The following is a 13,253-nucleotide window of genomic DNA, read 5'->3' as shown; positions in this document are numbered from 1 at the left end:
GAAAACAGTTCTTTCCAAATATTGGCATTTGTAAACAGGTTTTTAAATCTTCACATCCTCAAATAAAAATGTACTTTAGCGTACTAAAGCTGATCAGCTTTTCATATTTGCTGTGTCATATTGCATTAATGTTGGTACTGGTGCAACTGAAAATGTTGGTTATAGCTTACTTAGTCATTATTAATATCATACAAGCAAGTTGCAGAATCAAAATATACCCTTGCTAGCTCATGCAGAGGGCTTAGACACTGTCTGCTGGCCTGGAGATTGTGCTGTCAGAATTAACAGGGAAGGGGGTAGGCGTAGTTCTCAGCATACGTGTTGCATCCCTTGTGGCTGCAATGCGTGTGCATGACTTGCCTTTTATTACACTAAAGGTTTAAGACGAGGAGGGAGGTAGAAGTGAGGAGTAAGACTTAAAGATGTAGTATACATTGGAACTAGACCAATGAATATTCAGTCTTAGTTCTTTTTTTAGTACTTATCTCTGTTTTGCCTGAACCTTTGCAAACAGTTGTCAAAATCCATCTACTTCCTGTGCTGGTTCAGCTCAGATTCCATCATTCGTTCTTCTGGTATGTCACTTCTATTTGCTTAATACATGGATAATATTTCTCTTTACTGCTGCTCAGTTTGATCCTTTCAGCTACTGCTTAGAGGGGAAAAATGATTATAACAAGCATTGTGCACGTGCTTCTTTTTTGAAGGCTAAAGAGAAAAGTTGTAAGGCAGTGTGCGGCTACCAGCAGATTTCTCCATAGGCCGAAAGGAGCTCTGTTAAAATTCTGATCTAATGATGACTAATCAGTCAACTGCCCAAATGATGACGGAAATACTTGTCCTTTTTGTTTTAATGGCATTAGACTCAATCTGCATACAATTAAAAATAAACATACTGACTTCTTGGTAACAGATATTTTATGGATTTCCAAATGTGTCTACCGCTTTGATTTTCCAGCCTGTTCCAGCAAATTGTCATTTCCTGAGTTATTGCCAACACACTGTAGTTTTGATTGAATCTGGGGTCAGGATAATGTTGGAGTCAAAGTCAGCATATTTTCACCTACCACAATTAGTTAATGTTCATACAGCACTTTTTGTGGATGTAAAGAACTCTTAAGTGTTCAATATTATCAAGAATTATCTTCTATAGTCTTCTTATTTTAGACCTTAGTGTTCAATGGTTTTTGTGAAATGCATTGGTAAGCACAATATTTTTTCTTTTTAGAGCTTAAAAGAGAACACACTAATGAAATTGTATTTTACATATTTTTATTTCCGACTTTACAGAGACTGTTCACTTTTTCTGTGCTTAGCAAATTCCTTTTTCTCCCTCACATTCCTCCATTTTAAAATAAGAATTCATCTGCAATGCAGAGTTCTCCATCTTTATTTTCTCAGAGTAGGGTGTGATGAGTGTCATCTGGCTGTATCATGAATATAGTTTTATGCAATTACGTAGTTATTGCCTATGCCTTCATAGACATCTCTGTCTTTTCATGGAAGCTGTAAAGGGGAGCCAAGCATCCACACCTGTCTGTCTCAAGTCCTTGGGTCTTGTATTATTGCTTACCAGATCCTTTTCAAGCTCCCTAGTGCAGCCAGTGGGTTAACTCTTCTATTTCCCTTTCTTTCATTTAACTCTAGAGTATGTTGGAAAACAAAAACTTTTAATTCACAGAAAAAAATGGGTTGAAAGTCCATTTTTGACCAACTTTTCCTGTAAGAGACTCACATTCTAGTGCACGTGTGGGGAAACACCAAACATCTGACAGTTGTATTTTGGCAAGCCTTGTGTTCCCACCGTCTTGTCTAAGCTCACAGAACCGCAGTAAGGGCTGAGGTTGGCAGGCACCTCTGGAGACTGTCTAGTCTAACCCCCTGCTCAGAGCAGGCTCAGCTGGAGCAGGCTGCCCGGGGCCACAACCCATGGCATTTTGAGTATCTCCAAACGTGCACACTTCACTTGCTCTCTGGGCAACCTGTTCCAGCATCTGACCACTCTCACGGTTAAAAAGGTTTGTATCTCTGTGCTTGAGTGGAATTTCCTGTGTTTCAGTTTGTGCTTGGTGCCTCTTGTCCTTTCACCGTGCACTGCTGAGGAGAGTCTGTTTGCCCGCCGGCAGCTGGGCCGCTGCTTCTGCTGTATGTCCCCTGGCACGCTGGCATGGTCTGCGGTGGCCAAGGGCAATAGCTGGCACTGAAACCCTTGCCCAGCTGTGCCGGGGAGATTTCCTTCCAGCAGGGAGCCCAGCCCATAATGGAGAACGTGGCTGTGACAAACAAACAGCTGTGCCAATGAGGACCTGTGCGGACTTTGGTTTTTTCGTGGTTTACCTGGCTTCTGTGGCAAAATGAGTCCTCTAAACCAACTTCCTAAGGCTTAACCCTCCCTTCTTTTATCCTACAGGAGATAAGGGGTTTATTCCAATGCAAGATTTTTCCTTAGTTCTTTTTTGAATATTTCAAGTTATATGGGTTTGCTGACTGTGAATCTAAAACTTCATAGTTGTTTGCTACAATTGTAAATTTGTTACATGTCTGTACAGTTCTTTCACATGTTCTTTTCATGTAGTTTTTTCCTCTTTGCTTTTAGCTCCATTTGTTGTTACTTGAGTTTTCTGGATTGGTTTACTTTGCTTTGTGTCCAATATTTTGTTCTAACTGGCTTAGTATTAATTTGATTTAATAAATATTTTACAGATGTAATATTCAGAGTAACTTGCTGTGGCTTTTTTCTTTTGGGCTTGTTTGGCCTGTGAGTTTTTTATTGTTGTTTTTGCTTGTTTCTTTTGTATGTTCTCTCTGAATGAATCTGAACTCCATTGTCATCAGTTTGTATGAACCCTACTAAATTCTTGAGTTACATATGAAGAGGGGGGAAAGACATGAGCTTGCAAGTCGCTCAGACTCCTCTGGAAATTTTATGTAAAGTATTTAAGTTGTGGTGGCTTTTTTTTTTTCACCTTTCTTTTTCTTCAGCACTATTTTAAAGAGCTACATTGCATTTTTATCAATGTCATGACAGTCAAAATGCTCAGGCTGTAAGTGGATTTGAAAGGACTGAATGGTGAAATTCAAGCACAAGTCAACTCTTGTTTTTAATTTTCATTTTCATGTTTCTAACACTTAGAAGTGAAGAGGACTACCACTTATATCAGTCTCAGGTTTGTACTTTCAAGGAAGGAACATTTTGTTTCTAAATGATGAATTCTGATGGAATTTGCATGCTAAGTGTGGATGCTTCTGCCGGGAAGGGTTGTAGTGAGTTTTATTTTTATTTAAAGTATATGTTTAAACTTAATGCTCTTGATGTAAGCAAAGGTCCTGTAGCATCTCAGAAGTCTAGAGCAGTGTGTAGGAGGATACCTGCTCTTTTTCAGCCTTAATGCACACAGAATTTTTCTCTTGTGATTGCAAAATACGTGTGTCTACTAAGCTGAAAATTAATATTGGAAGAAGTATTAAGTAAAGGGGCAGGAAAAACCGTTCTTGATTAAAAAAAAAAAAGTCACATATAGCATAAAAGGCCTTTATGACATTCACTGTGTGATATCAATGTTTTATCCACTCATATTTCTGTGTGCACTGGGATTATTTGTCAGCTAGAAAGTTTCATTGAAAGATGAGTCTGAAACAAATTATTATGTTGAAGTAACAGATTTTGCAAAGGTTGGATGTGGATCCTAATTTTGCAGTTTGAATACATTAATTGAATGAACACAAAATAAACTTTAGAATTGCTATATCTGCTCCACTCAAGGGAGGGCAATAGGGCATCAATCCAGTAAGTTAGAGCCCAAATCATCTAAGAGAAAACCAGCAAGCTTCCGTCAGCTCAAGGGGACCTACTTCTGAGATTCAGCTGAAATATTTAAGGTTTTGTGCTGTTTCAGAGCCAGAATGCTGCCGGTATAACAGAATCTTCATCTGCGTGGTTGGGCCGAAATCAGCTGGTGTCAATGCAAAAACCTCCAGTGACAGACATGAGCCTGGGTCAGGCCCCAACATGACGTGCCATTCTGTGGGGTATTCGTTCCACTAGTCATACTCTGCGAATGTATTTGTGCTGCTCGTTTAACTTAAATATACAAATTATTTTGCTATACAGTTATCAATAGTGAAAAAGCTTTATAACTACAGGAAACAATAACTTTCACATGAGTCTACCTGCCTTGTACCAAAACACCCAAGGTCAGTTGCATTAGAGTTTCTTACCTGCTGCTTCCAATTAAGGATCTATTTAGCTTGATTTTCTTCAATGGCTTACATGTTGGATAGTATAAAATCAAAGACCGCTTCCTATCACTCTGCCTCGAGCCAAAATGCTAATTCTTCCTGTGTTTTGATAGCAAGTATCACAACGCAGGCGACTGCACAGATAGGCTGCAGTGTACGTTCTTCTCCCAGCTGCACAGCTGCCTCAGGCAAGCTAACTATAGCTTTGTTTTTGTGAGTGGTATGTCAAAGCCATCTATTTATAAACCAAATTAGAAAATGCCTTGGAACTGTAATTTTTCTTTCAGCCTTCACTTTCAGCTATCCAGAAGCTCAGTATTCCATATTCATAGATTTGGTTATAAAATCCAACTTGCCTGAAGAATAAAAATAATATATTAAAACAAAAAGAACCCTGTTAAATTATTAAAATTTTGGAATATAGATATCGGTCATAAAACATTTTTAAATATTTTTATACCTTTACCTGCAAGATGAAATGTGAAGGATGTGAGGATGCGCTAACTAACCAAATAAAGAAAACGCATATTTATTTTTTCCATTTTCCATAATTTCCAATTAGTAGTTATCCTTAAAAATATTTCTTAATGATAAACTGGTATTATGCTTTTTTTAAAGGTTGGAAAAGTGAGGTAAGATGCTTAAGAGAAACATTCTAACCATGTTCACGAGTTTTGACCTTCTTCAGTTTCAAATCAAGATGCACCCTCACTAACTTTTAGAGGTTTGAATGGCCTGAATACTGGTCCAAGTCTTTGTTAGATATTTATGAGGATCAAGCCCTAGGTAACCTGAAATGAATATCAATAAAAATGGCATTCAACATAAATGGAGATCATTGATAATGCGAGGATAAGCAGCCTTCCAGAATCCACAAAAGAAACACAAACCCTCCAATTCTTTCTGATTTTCAGATCAATAAACTGTATTGCAGGGGCCCAACTTTTCTTCTGACTTTGCTGGGGCCTGGGTGAAGTGGTGGAGTTTAGATCGTGATTATATGGGCCAAACTGCATTAACCTCCTGTGCAGTAATATTTTAATCTGTAAGTAGCCAGTCTTTTCTCACTGGAGCCATTCCCTAAACACGAGAGCAGACAGCACAAGGAACGAATAGCCTATAGTTACCCATAGGCAGGTGATGTTAGGAGTCTATGCAAATGATTTTGGAAGTGTTTTCTTTATTAAGTAATAGTCCTCTCTCACAGATTAATCTTCTATAACTAAGCACTTTCCTTAAATATAAATGGCTCTGTGCCCTTTTAGAACACTCAGATTACTTTGTTAAATTATTAACCAGTTTTTATCATCAGTAGGGGAGTTTTTATAGAAATGAGAACAGGATCTTACTCACTGGTTATTTTTAAAATGTGCCAACGTGAAGGCTTGTACTTGTGACAAGGCTCATGAAGCACAACAGAGCTGTTGTATGGATTTTAAAGGAATTACAAAAATTAGAGATAGAAAAAATTCTTTTTAGGCGTAAAGCTCCATCGAGGTTCAGTCCTCACAGTATATTTTATGTTCTGCTCTGAAACCAGTGGATGCTGAGGCTGCTCAGCAACTCTTGGGAAGTTTTTATCATATTTCAGGATCCAGCTTGTAGGCTATGAATATTGAAGCAAGGGGAAAGCTGGTATTTAAAGCTTAATTAACTGGCAAGCATTTTCTGCCTTGACATAAGACATGGGTTGGCAGTAGGCTGTATGTCATCTTCTCTCTCTTCTCCTGCTTCTTCTATTATTTGCATTAGGGGCTGCAGGTAGAGAAGCACTGAGGCCCTGTTTTGCTTGAAGGCCTGACAGGAGGAAGGTCCACCTATAGGGGTATAGCTGGTGGATTGCTGTGGATTAAATATTTGGAAGTCCTTACTCCCAAGCTCTCCATGATTTGCCTGGAGGATATCGAGGTACCTGCTCCCCAGCAATTCCAAATCCTGGGCAAGTCGAACAGGGTCAGGCATGGAGACGTCTCTGTAATGATGTCTGCCAGCTTCTGAGCAGCTCAGCTTCTGGAGAGGAGAGACATAGGCTCTTCCAGAGCTGGGGCTCCATCCTCCTTGGTCTGTTTTGCTCCAGACTGCAATGAAACATAATACAAGAATTTATCAAAATCCACCAGAAAATTGAATTATCTTTCTGCAGAGTACAACTTATCTTTTATGGTAACTGAAAATACTTTGGTGAAGGATGGTGTAACAAATGAGAGTTGAGAGAACATGGGTGTCTCTTTCTCCTAAGGCCTGCAGCATTACTTTCTCCAAACAAATTTCAAAGTCTCTGTTTTAAATCTCACATTTAAATCTCCAATTTTCCTATTCAGCTGGTTAATCATGTAAGTATTTGCTGAGCAAGTATGGATGTCATGAAGGTCATTTGTGAAATCTCTGAGAACTTGCATTACACGGCCATTTTTTCCTACTAGTGTCAGTGTGCCCGAAGTTAAAATTTAAGATTCAACAACATCACTCTCTGTGTCTTGTTATGCTTTAATTAATTTCCACTTCTCCTTTTTGCACTACGCAAAACAGATTTTATTTTCAATGGAAAATTACTAAATTTCAAAATTGTATACGGATATATGCTTTGTGTACTTTATATAGCAAAATGCTCTTCTGACATTGGCAAGGCATATTCAGCAGATGGCTGGGGAGAGTCTAATCCTCTCCCTCCTGGCACAAGGTATGCTAATTACTATGTGCCTTGAGCAAAGAGCCTTTTAGATTTTCAGCAGCCTTTCATATTGGGGCAGAAATATCTGCTGGGGAAGGTAATGGAAAGATTTCCATGTAAATTCCTTGAGGACATCTTTACTGTAAAAAAGAAAAAAAATGTAAGAAATCTCTGGTATTTCTGAAGGTCAACTGGAAAAGAAACAGGTCTTGCTGTCAGCCTAATTCAGATCCCACCAGGGATTTGTGCTGGGTGGAGGTTGGGTTTGGCAGGGTAAGTGGGAAGAGATTATATCTGCTTCTATCAAAACAGAATCAATTTTCAGGGGAGGCAGCAAAGGCTCTCTCTGTGTCTCCTCCTGACACAGCCATCTGAGACCTGTGAAAGACACGGTATGAGGGTCACTGGATGAGCATTTGGCACTTCTTGTCTCATTATTTGCAGTTCCACTGAAGTGACAATGTAGCATCGCAGCAGAGGAGCCAGAAAGAGGCCAGGAAAAATGCTGCTTGTCTGACACAGGAAAATTCTCTGTGAAACCCAAGACACTCCACCACGAAATCAACCCAGAGAGCTCCTGTACTTCCAGAGCTTTTCAAAGAGGGGAGGCACCCCTAATGCTGATCCAAAGTCTTTGTTCGCAGGTGCCTCAATTCCAACAGCGACATGACCAGAAGCCAAGGGATAGGAAAGACAACAGGATACGGCGCTTGCCCTGGTACCCACAGAGACCTGGCTGCCCTTACCCAATTGCTATGGTCACCGAGCCCTTCTCTGCCCCTGCCCCGCCACTCAGCACGGCAGTGAGTGTGAAAGGTGACCTGGCTGCAACAGCAAGTCTGCTGGTGCCTGATCAGGCTGGCAGCAGGGAGCTGGGGAATTTGGAGAGATGCTGACCAGTGTTTTCACCTGGCAGTGAAGTTTCCTCCAAAGAAGAACCAGGAGATGGCTGTGGGGACAGAGCAGGAGCTTGGTGCCTGACCCACATACCTGCCTGTGAGGGTGTGGTGGGTTGACCCTGGCTGGACACCAGGTGCCCACCAAAGCCGCTCTATCACTCCCCCTCCTCAGCTGGACGGGGAGAGAAAATATAATGAAAGGCTCATGGGTTGAGATAAGGACAGGGAGAGATCATTCACCAATTACCGTCACAGGCAAAACAGACTCCACTTGGGGAAATTATTTTAATTTATTAACAATCAAATCAGAGTAAGGTAATGAGAAAATAAAAACCAAATCTTAAAACACCTTCCCCCCACTCCTCCCTTCTTCCCGGGCTTAACTTTACTCCCAATTTCTCTACCTCCTCCCCTCCCCAAGTGGCGCAGGGGGACGGGGAATGGGGGTTGTGGTCAGTTCATTGCACGTTGTTTCTGCTGCTCCTTCCTCCTCAGGGGGAGGACTCCTCATGCTCTTCCCCTGCTCCAGCGCAGGGTCCCTCCCACAGGAGACAGTCCTCCATGAACTTCTCCATCATGAGTCCTTCCCATGGGCTACAGTTCTTCATGAACTGCTCCAGCGTGGGTCCCTTCCACGGGGTGCAGTCCTTCAGGAGCAGACTGATCCAGTGTGGGTCCCTTGCAGGGTCACAAGTCCTGCCAGCAAACCTGCTCCAGTGTGGGCTCCTTTCTGCATGGATCCACAGGTCCTGCCAGGAGCCTGCTCCAGCGCAGGCTTCCCATGGGGTAACAGCCTCTTTTGGGCATCCACCTGCTCTGGTGTGGGGTCCTCCACGGGCTGTGGGTGGATATCTGCTCCACCGTGAACCTCCATGGGCTGCAGGAGGACAGCCTGCCTCACCATGGTCTTCACCAGGAGCTGCAGGGGAATCTCTGCTCCGGCGCCTGGAGCACCCCTTGCCCTCCTTCACTGACCTTGCTGTCTGCAGGGTTGTACCTCTCTCATATTCTCACTCCTCTCTTCTCTGCCTGCAGTTGCACAGGTTTTTTTTTTTACTCCCTTCTTAAATATGTTATCACAGAGGCACTACCGCTGTTGCTGACGGGCTCAGCCTTGGCCAGCGGTGGGTCCATCTTGGAGCTGGCTGGCATTGGTTCTATAAGACATAGGGGAAGCTTCTAGCATCTTCTCACAGAAGCCACCCCTGTAGCCTCCCTGCTACCAAAACCTTGCCACACAAACCCAATACAGGTGGGGAGCCTCCTGGGCTGTTGGGAGTGAGCCAGTCACCCAAGGGCCTCCTTGGCTTTGTATTTGCAGCAAAGGCCATCAAGCCCAAACACTGCAGGTCTTGGGCATGATGCCTAGCCCTTTTCCCTGCACAGTCTTGGAGCTTTTTACCCAGGGATTTACTCTGCCAAGATGACCCTCATGAAACAAGCCCCCCCATCCCTGCCCAAGCCTGTCCCCAGGAGGTGGCTGCCACATGGCGACCCAGCCTCGAGACACAGCAGTCATATACTCTTCCAATCTCCTCTGCGGCAGTAAGCCAGCTGGGAGGATCTCCCTGCCTGCAGGTCATGTGGGCAATACTGACCTGTTCTGGCTGATATGGTGGCATCAGACAAAAAAAAATCCCAAAGGGAAGATCATTATTTACACAATATCTGTGCTTTTTAGAAGTTAAAGTTGTTACCACCTGCTATTTGCCATCTTAATACTCCAACATACCAGCTGCTAAAGCTTCTGGGCTGACTCTTTTCTCTTGCCACTTGAAGGTACCATTTTCGCTCACGGCAATACTGGTGGAGAAGCTCGCGGGGTCCATCGCTCCTGACATGCGTCGCTGATGCTGGGGGCCCTGTCAGGTCCAGCGCCAGAACCACGGTGAAAGCAGCTGAGAGGCAAATGGGGCAGTCCAAGTCACGGTAGCAAGCTGAGAAATATGCTATCTGCACGCTCAGAGAGCATTCTCCTCCTGTATGAGCATGTTATTCCCTCAGTGACCTAGTTTTATGAATAAAAAAGTCTTCCCTCTTCATAACTACATCAACAGAGAATTTTATTAATGTTTGCCACTATAAAGAAAAGGTTACTGTGTCTTGATTTTACTAGGTTGCTTTAAAACCTATAAGATCTTTATGGAAGTTAGGAGATAGCTTGTGATCAGCTGTCAGTCCTATGTGCACGCTTCTTCTAGAAATGAGTCTGTAGGGATGACTCAGGCTTGGCAGCCCAACAAAAGATGTTCCCTCTGTAAAACAGTTACATCTGAAAATGTAAGACTGTTTCTTCACTGCTGTCTTGGAGAGGGGAGGGGAAAGATTGCTAGGATGATCATGAATATTTTAAATTTGAGCTCTGCAGTTCAGCTGCATGACAGCTCATATAAGCCAAATAGCATTTTATACCCTAACTGGATAAGCACATTAGTGCTTCCAGTACAGATTCTAGTTTTGGCTCTGCAACTCGTTGCCTTTACACATATGTCTGGGACCAAAAAGGATTCCAGAAACCAGCATTTAAATGTCGCTTTAAACCTATTAATGTACTTTTCTAAGCCTAGACTGAGGACTGTTACCATACAGCCACATCTGTAAGGGCTGCGCTGGCACTAGGAATTACTAAATGCAGGGTATCTTTCCCTGTAGCCCAGCAGCAAAGAGGAGGTACCATGTGAGCTCTGCCCAGCAATTTGCCTCTCTAAAAGCAACTCTTAAAAAAGCTATGAAGGCAGATTTAGGGTTGCTGTACTGCTGAAGATAGGACCACAGAATCCAAGGTCACGTGAAAAGTCTGAAAGTCTTAGTTGGTGTCCACACTTGGAAACTAGGGAGAGGTTTCATGTGTGGTACGTCCTGAGTGGTAACCAGTGCTATTTTACACTGGTCTGGGTACTGCACTGCAGTACAGAGTGGGAAAGTCATGTTTAAAACAACTGGGGTCAAGAAAATAGGGTGATTCTTTAGCTATCATAAAACAGACTGACATTCTGAACTGCACTGTTGAGCAGCCAACCTTCCTGAAGCAGAAATAGAATTGCATGGGTTTCTTGTGGTTATAAGAATGTAAAATAATGCAAAAGAGATGATATAACTCAGATTGCATTGCTTTCATTCTAAGAATGATATACTTTTTTTTAGTGATGCTCCTTGTCCGTATCCATTCAGCTATTGTTATTTCCCCCCTAAAGATTGTAGGTTGTATAATGTTGTGAAAGACTGTTGTATTGCTTAAACAGTTGCCGAATCAATGGATGGTTGTGGCTGTTTAGAAACAGTTTTCTTTTCTACAAGAAAAGTCAATTTATCTATAGGCAGAATGAGGAAAAAGAGACATTTTGTGCTTAGCAGGATTTCTTTGGTAAATGGAAGTTTCATTGATTATGTATTATGTAATAATAATTGATTATTGTGTTGGAGAGCAACATAAATTTTGGAGTGGGGCTAAAATAATATAAAAAAATAAAGGCACGAAAACACTGTCCAGTGGGAAGGGCCTTGAACTGCCTTTGGCCTGCAGAGGTCAGATTGTCCTTTGGACTGTGCAGTTAATCTGCTTTGTACCTTTGGGCATGTTCCCCTGCTGTTTAATGTTTCAGTTCACCAAGCTCTACCAGTTGAAGTGTATTTGTTTATTTATTTAAGAAAATCTTTTGCACTCCAAGCTCCACATGCAGTATCAACACATGAGAACAGTAATAAAAATGAAAAATTATTCAAGTTTCTGTGACTAAATTCTTTATTTTGCAGCTCCATGATCCAAGTTTTGTGTATGCGTTTGTTATAGGAAGAGGATTTGGTCTGAAACCCAATTTAATCAGAGGTGAGATTTCTTTTGATTTTGGTTCTCGCTCAGGCACTTTACGCTTGCAATGCTGTGATTATCAGCAGACTGGTCCCTTTCAGCTACAAGTAGGAGCAGCTAATTTTCTGGAGTTGCTTACAATAAGCAAATATTTTCTGCTGCAAGTTAACGCATTCCTATGGTTTTCTTAATGCTTATGTGAAATTATTTAGTTGTGATAGTGTAGTTGGTGCAGTTAAACCTTAATTGGAGGTGTGAACTGCTTTTGGTGATGTCTGACTTCAAGTGGTAGCTGGCACATGTATGCATACAGACAATGTTGCCATGCCACTTTAGGTCGTCTGCAGCAATAAATTGTTCTGGCATCATCATGCATTGAAGCCTTTGGTTTCTCGAGGCAACAGTCTTGAGAAAGGAAGTGACCTCCTTCTTTATTTATGGTGCTTCTGGTGCCCATATGTAAAAAGCAGGATGAAGAGGATGAGAAACTGAAAGATGGTTAAAGTTGGAGCATTTCTTAGCCATAAGATATGGATGGAATTTAAGGGAGAAAAGCAAATTAATTAATTCCCTGTAAGAAGCAGTTTTGTAAGTAATAATAGAAAAACTTATTTTTGAAATATCGCTTTGAATAATAAACATGTTCGGGGGGGGGGGTAGTATAGGAAAACTAGCACTTTTTCAATCATGTATGCTACAAAGATACTCCGTGCAGGATAAAATAGTGCTGCTTTAATTTCCAAGGAAGTTTTAAAAATGCTACATTTCCACAGTAACAACAAATAATAATGTGTGTTTAAACTTATAGTTAACTAGTGGGATAAGCAACTCCAGAAAATCATCGGGAACATATGCATATAGAGAAATAATAATAAGATCGTTGAAGGGTGACTAAGTGTGAGTTCATGTGGGTGAGAAGAAGAATGGAAGCAGCGGGGTAAAGGGCATAATTTCACATGCCCCAAGCGTGGGTTCTCGACAGGACAATCCACATGGTCAGCCTGTGTGTAGCTCCTGTGGGTGTGAGAGAGGAGTATTCGCTTCCCTGGCTGTGAGGACTTGGGGGTTTTTTGTGCTCTAGAGATTTGTGGTTGAGACTTTTGTCCAGAAAATTAGCAAGAAGACGGAGGGGTGCATACTACATTGGGAAAGACTGTTTGGGTCTTACTTGCCTTTGTACCAAGCTGACAAAGCAGAAGTAATCCCTTGAAGTATTTGCTGCATTATGGCACTGGCAGTTTGAGTCTAGTAAGCTAGTAAAATATTATTGGGCTGTGATTCTTTCTGTGCTTTGTGAAACTGAAAATTTACTGGATCTTCCTTAGGAAGCAAGAATCTGCTCAAGGAATTAACAGCAGAAATTATGCAAAGTATTCACCAGGATCTGTGCATAATTTTGATGCAATGTTACAAAACAACTATGTTGACATTACCAGATGCTGTCTTTGGCAGATGGGTCATGAGAATCACCAGATCTGTGGCTGACCTCTTTAAAATTTGGGAATCCATAGGTCCAGACTGATTGGTGGGGAGAAGCTGAAAGAAGACTTTCTTTGGTTGTATATCAAACTTGTAAGGAAATCAGTTTAGAAGGACTTTGCTGGGGGGGATGATAACACACCAATCTGTGATCCAC

Source organism: Nipponia nippon, unplaced genomic scaffold (genome assembly GCF_047370975.1).
Source record: "Nipponia nippon isolate SJK-2023a ecotype South Korea unplaced genomic scaffold, ASM4737097v1 scaffold_5, whole genome shotgun sequence".
In the NCBI taxonomy this organism is placed as follows: Eukaryota; Metazoa; Chordata; class Aves; order Pelecaniformes; family Threskiornithidae; genus Nipponia; species Nipponia nippon.
This window is presented reverse-complemented; position numbering follows the sequence as displayed.